Raw genomic sequence first — 6,053 nt, forward strand, 5'->3', positions numbered from 1 at the left:
CATCAAATTATTATCATTATGGTTATATATGAGTATATGACAGTGAGAGTCAAACAGCCACCACAAAACAAGGTTTAGAAATATTCAGAAAGGAACTGGCACAGTTGAGGCATCGTGAGGCTCAGCTACCTGTGAAGTGTTAAAACTGACAAGAAACTGCTAGAAAAGTTTAGGGTGTTTGTGAGCGATGTTGCTGAGTTTATTCTGTCTGTTTATTTCTGACTCATAAATGCGTACAGAAGTCAGACAGATAAGGAGAGGTGTGACAACTGTCTGATGAGTCTGTCTCCCAGAGAAATGTCAACTTGTGAAAATATTGTACATCCTAGAGGGCTTTCAGGACTCACAGGCAGAACACAGGACACGAACTGAAGGCGAGCTCAAAGGCTGATTTATTAACAAAGTGTCTTTTCCAAAAATCAAAAGCGCTTAGGCAAAAGGCAACTAAGGCAGAAGGGCAAATAACTAAAGACGCTGAGGAAAAAGGACAAACGAACAACACAAGACAAGACTCTGGGTTTACTGTAGCTGTGGTAGCAATGACAACAAGGCACATAACGCACAAGACGATCTGGCACAGGACAAAGGGAGACGCGGACTATATGTGCATCAAAAAACACAATTCTTGATTTTTGATATGGCTGGGTGCTTAAAGTGTTCCAATATATGTTGAAACAACACATGCAAAATATTATTCCAATACATTATTATTTAGGGGTGCCACCGCACATCTGTTTTGTTAGATGAAGTGGTAAACAGTGCTCAACGGTTGCCATAGAGATCTGAGGTAAGCAAAGACTGCAGCTCAAAAACACTGAGGTGATTTTATGTTTTTGTGTTGTTATGTATACTCTTATTACATATTACTACCATATTTGTAGTTGTGTCTTTGTATATTTACATAATTTGAATGAAATGTAGTCATATTTATAGGTATTTGGTAGTCATTGCATCTAGCTAACATTAGCTAGTCACAATCTCCCAAGCCAAGCCGTCCAGTGAAGCTGCAGCAAAACAATTGAAGAAAATGGAGTGAGACTTGATGCCACATTTCCGCTTTGGCCTCCAAATGTTGAGAAGCTGATTGATAACCCTGAAGACCTAGCTTTCTTGGCCAGCATGAAGACAGACAGAGTTGCCACATTTGGTGCATTAGATAAAAACCTGCAGGTGAAGCGATGAGAGGAGCGTCAAGCTAGGTAGCCAGGCAGTCCCGTTGTGAAAAGGAGCTGGAGGAGATGACGGCAATGTCCAGCTTGGTGTCGGAAAGTGATGAGGAGCCAGAGGATGATAGCGACACAGTCTGTCCACCATCTGAGGGCTAACCATCCCTCAAGCATAAGAAGACTGGAACAAATGTCTTCAATCCACATGACATCCTTAGCCGACCAAGTGTTGTGTCACTGGCTACAAGGTTGAAGATGTCACCAAATGCAACAGGCTGCCTTCACGCGTAGTCTGGTCACAGAGTCAAGTGGTGATTGTACACATCTCTCTGCATCCTACGCAACAGCTGACCGTGCCAGACGGCAAGTGTTGGAGACAATTAGTGACAAACAGTACAAGCAGTGGACACCACCTCCACTGTGCACCCTACACTGGGACAGCAAGTTAACACAGATGCTCAGCAATGTGCACCAGTTGGAGGAGCATCGTACAGTGGTGGTCGGAGATGCAGAGCGGCTGAACCTGCTTGGTGTCCCGGCGTATAAGAAGCAGACCGATGAGGCATGTGGAGCGATTATTGCCCGGTTGACATGCAAGTTGCTGCAGGACTGGTGCTGTGCTGACCAGGTTGTCAACATGGCATTTGACACCACTGCATCAAACACTGGCCATCTCACAGCAGCCTGCATTGCCATTGCCAACCATTCCTGGGCAGGTTACGTGCTGAACTTGTCAGGTGCGCAAAAGAAGTGATTGACTACAAGCGAGGTGACTATCGTGAGTTTGTGCAGCTGTGTCTTGTGTTTCTGGACACAACGACCAGGAGCGCTCCACAGGGCACGATGGATGGCCAAGCTGCTCTACACTCTCAAGCTGGCCTTGATGGAGCAACACATCGCATTGCTTCCCCAGAGCACAATCACCTCACAGCAGCAGGTGCCGAAAATCTGGGCATTTGCCAACTTCATCACTGGGCTACCAATGCTGCATTCAAAAAAAGTGAGGTCAATGTCCATGCAATGAATGTGGTCAATGACTGTGCCGAGCGTGGCGTCAAGCTCACATCCGACTTCGTTGCAGTGTCCAGGAAGGAGCAGCACCTGCAGAATGTGCTGCAGGCAGTTGAACATGACCGCAACCAACAGCCAAACCTCCGCTGCTGCAAACGCAAGCTAATCCCTGAATAGGAGGGTTACTCTCAGGTGGCAGGTGGGGAGACATATCTGGGGGGAGATGCACTGGTGATGTTCAGAGTTCAAGTTGCATTTCCTCTGTCTCTCCCTGTTGATGTTGCTTAGTGGAGTGGAGTCGAAATTTAGTTAATGTTAGCTCTTATTCTTAGGTCCTGTGAGTTGCTAGTGAGATAGCCACTAGAAGGGGTTTGTTCCTTTAAGTATGTCAGACAGTATTGCCCCTTGTGTTAAACAATAAAGTGTTTAAACTTTCTATGTGTGTCTGTCTGATAATCCATCACTGCTGCCCAAAACTCAGGGTAAGGCTATGTGAACATGTCCCACTGACCGCCATTCATTTTGTCTATAGGACAAAGAAATGAAGAATCTTGAAAATTGAATTGTGAGAAATGCCCAAGTTGCCCAAAGGGCAAACAAACTAATTCTACTTTGATATCCCTATAGAACAACAGTACTGTATAAAAGTTCACTGTACTCAACATTCTCAGGTCACCTTTTTGGCAATTAGACTAAATATTGCACATTTTTTGAAATTTCACAAAAGTTTGTGTGTTAGGTGGCACCCCTAAATCTCAATTGGTTTCCTCAAAACTTTGCAAAAATCATTTTTATGTTAATTGGAACAAAATGCAATGCCAGCCAAATTGATATTATGAAATTAAAATTTCCCATTCAAATTTGATGCACCCTAGGCGGAGACAATTAGGGCGTGGCAGACAATCAGACAGGCGGGAAGGACTCTAGGAAGTCAAGGGTCTGAAACGAGAGGAGAGTTAGGGTTTCACAATACAACAGGAAGTGTATAACAAGACATGACACTGTGAACAGAACATCAACAGACCCTACGAGACATGACACAGATAGCTGATGAAGTCCAACTTCATGTCCTGGTGCCGAGTTTCCTCCATGGATTTGGCGATTTTAAAATGTGGTCAGTTTCATAAAGTTGTTACTAATCATCGTCATCTCCCTCTACATCCTGCAAAACATGAACTATCTCGTCAAGAAGAGACACACACACACACACTAAAGTACACGCCATATGCACGTGCTCATGTGCTTGCTTCATATACTACTCATATAGAAGTGGACATTCTACTGCGACAGCTCTTGTTTTAACATTTAAATGTTAGCTTGTATGCTGCATTATGTATGGGGCTAACTGTTGGTTTTAAGTGGTCTACTTCACTATTGTTCACATCTACAGCAGTATTACTGTTGTTGCTAAAAGGAGTGTTCAGTTGTGACAGACAACAGTGACCTTTCAGTCACATCCTTGACCGCACCACAATGAAATATTGCAGAAACCCGAAATAATGCAGAATTCATTCCTTTTATTTACATAAATTACACTGCTCTCACACCTTATGCATCCTCCTCATATACATGTACTGTATACAGAAACATTTATTGCACATGAAAAGGTTAAAACGTATTCAAGTTGCTGCTGAGAGTAGCTCTCATGCTGGCCAGCAGAACAGGACATCAATGAAAAAAACACAAAATGTGTCTAACAATCATTTTTTAAAACAATTTATTACTTTACATTGATAAACTCATTAGTTCTGCAACAAAATTAATAGCTGTAATTTAATGCACTATACACATCCTCCATGACAAAGCTTTCAACCACAAAGATGTGATCAACCAGTTGATGAGAAAATTCACACACACACACACAGACACACACACACACACACATTTCTGGTATGATATGGCATATCATTGAACATACATTAAAATTACACATGTAAGTTTACAGTGACATTCTTCTCCTACCCATCAACACCGCTGTACAAATGCATACTGAGTTTGAGTTTCTACTGAGAGGATACATCTGATTGGACAGTCAGGATGTAGAAGTACAAACAGCTTTGCAGTAGTGCGTAAAAGTCTGTTAGAGAGTGCTGATACTGAGGTGTGTGGCATTTGACAGAACATGTTCATGGCCGTCGAGGCAGAACTCTGGCAGAATCCAGACTTCTGTCACATGTCAACATGGCATTTTGAGGTTGGTGTAATATTTGTACAATATAATCAGAATATATCACAGAGCGTCACTCTCGTCCTCTCTTACTTCTGTGGCTGCTGAGATATATCTACTGGCAAGCTGATCCGCCTCTGTTCGCTGGCAATGCTTCACACGCCCAACAAACAATTACAAAACTCATATCTCCACCAAAGCATAAACCTCGAAATCTGCTTTAATAATAAAACATGTTTATATATATTTTTTCATGTTTCAGTCTAAAACCACCAAGTAATGAACAATCATTACCTGATGGTGACCAGATCTTTTTGAGAGTACCAAAATATTAGGGCTTTGGAAAAAGACGAGTTGATAACTTAGCATGAGTCACACTTGTGGCCATTTAAATGTATGTCATTGTAGTGCCACTTGTCTAAAGCACTCACTGGTTATGACCATTTATGGTGAATAATCTATGACATTTGAACAAGAAACAGGCCAGGAATCACTTTCAGAATAACATTATAGCATAACATAACATTGAAGCATTTATCTATGGGGAGATTTATGATTGGATGAAAATAGCTAGCATGGAGAACAGCCGGGTTGGACAATCTTTGTTGTTTTGTTTTTCAACTAAACACAAGTGATGAGATGACACGTCCGACTGAATTCCAGCGCTTGGCCCGATCCATCAGCGTTACTGCAGATGAACACTGTCATGGTGTAGCTGACGTTTGCCTTGCAGCCTTACGTCCTCCTGACCCTTTGTGCCGGTATTCACAGAAAGTTATTGCAAACATGTTATCAAGTCTTTGAAATCTGAATGCTTAACAGTGCAGAGTTATAATCCTTAAGATCTGAATCTTCATATCAGTGCCATCGTTGATACGGTTACTGCAGAGCTTGGGTGGTGCTGAACTCTGTTTTCACAATGTTTTTTCTGTGTTGCTATCAGAGTCCAGGATTCAAATCCACAAATTCAAACCCACGCACAAGCGATTCACAGAGGATGTTGTGTGATGTGAAGACACTGCTTCCATTAATGCTGTCAGCCCATGCTTTTTGGCTGTAAACAGATGCACCTGTTATCTGTTGTATTTATGACTGTTACCTGTCCGTGGTGTGTTTGCCCCCCCGTGGTCAATAAATGAGTAATTTACAGAACTCTGGGACCTGCGATTTTTTTCTGCAGCAGCACTAAAGGTGATGGTCATTGTACCTTGTGCCAGTGCCTCAGTCAGCAGTCTTCATCACATCACATCTTTTACGAAGCTGTTGGTCTGTTAATGAAGAGAGATTGAGGGGGAGTGGGTGCTCAAGGTGCTTTATTGCTCCTTAAAAAAGGGTAGGTTTACTGTTTGCCTTTACCATTCTGCTGATAAATGAGACATTCCTTATTTTATTTAAACGTAGGTGTGTAGGCTGCACACAGTGTGCTGATGTACAGTATGCTGTATGTGATGTGTCGGGGTTGTGGTGATCCCAACAGCACATGGTTCCTTGTGGCCGGTGGCCCTGCAGCAGCAACCTTTCATAACTGTGTTGGATTCAGACGGCTGGAGAAGACGGCAACGTAAGGCAACAGGCTACCAGCAGGCAAAACTGATCAAACTGGAAAAATAAATAAATGAAACGAGATGTCCAGAGTAGGCTCAGCTGCACGTACATGCGTCCACATTTGTCCATCATCTTTCTCTTCAGTCCTCTTCAAACTCCCTTGT

Source organism: Chelmon rostratus, chromosome 21 (genome assembly GCF_017976325.1).
Source record: "Chelmon rostratus isolate fCheRos1 chromosome 21, fCheRos1.pri, whole genome shotgun sequence".
NCBI classification, from domain to species: domain Eukaryota; kingdom Metazoa; phylum Chordata; class Actinopteri; order Chaetodontiformes; family Chaetodontidae; genus Chelmon; species Chelmon rostratus.